At 44.3% G+C, this 700-nt stretch overlaps 1 non-coding gene across 1 annotated transcript; it reads left to right on the forward strand.

The window, feature by feature from the left end:
- The first annotated feature begins 530 nt into the window (after positions 1 to 530).
- On the forward strand, positions 531 to 601 carry trnag-gcc (transfer RNA glycine (anticodon GCC)). The gene has a single exon. It is a non-coding gene; the product is annotated as a tRNA-Gly (tRNA).
- The last annotated feature ends 99 nt before the right edge of the window (positions 602 to 700 follow it).

A 700-nucleotide genomic window follows, 5' to 3' on the forward strand; every position in this document is an offset into this window, starting at 1 on the left:
TCCCGGCCAATGCATCAGTGTTTTACTGTGATTACGATATATGTAAGTATTCTACGGGAACTATTTACACTGGGATGCAAGTGTGTACCAGCAAAAACCCTAATGGTTTCAGATAAGTGCTCGATTCTCGACATTTGGAAACATTGGTTCTGTTCTTGACATGCCGGCCACACAAAGCTATCAAACAAATATTTCTGGTGGTCGAGAATGTCAGTTCTCGCCTTCTCAGGCTGGTGTTACATCAGCTTTGTTGGTTCAATGGTAGAATTCTCATCTGCCACGCGGGAGATCCGATTCCCGGCCAATGCATCGGCGTTTTACTGTAGTTACGATACAGGTAAGGGTTCTAAGGGAATTATTTACACTGGGATGCGAGTGTGTACCAGCAAAAACGCTAATGGTTTGAGGTAAGTGCTGGATTTGAAAACATTGATTGTAGTCTTGACATGCCGGCCACCCAAAGCAATCAAACAAATATTTCTGGTTGTCGAGAATGTCAGTTCTCGCCTTCTCAAGCTTGTGTTACATCAGCATTGGTGGTTCAATGGTAGAATTCTTGCCTGCCATGCGAGTGATCCGGGTCCTATTCCCGGCCAATGCATCAGTGTTTTACTGTGATTACGATACATGTAAGGGTTCTACGGGAACTATTTACACTGGATGCAAGGGTGTAACAGCAAAACCGCTAATGGTTTCAGGT

The sequence above is a fragment of the Anarrhichthys ocellatus genome, unplaced genomic scaffold (genome assembly GCF_004355925.1).
Source record: "Anarrhichthys ocellatus isolate YVR2014 unplaced genomic scaffold, GSC_Weel_1.0 scaffold9245, whole genome shotgun sequence".
NCBI lineage: Eukaryota > Metazoa > Chordata > Actinopteri > Perciformes > Anarhichadidae > Anarrhichthys > Anarrhichthys ocellatus.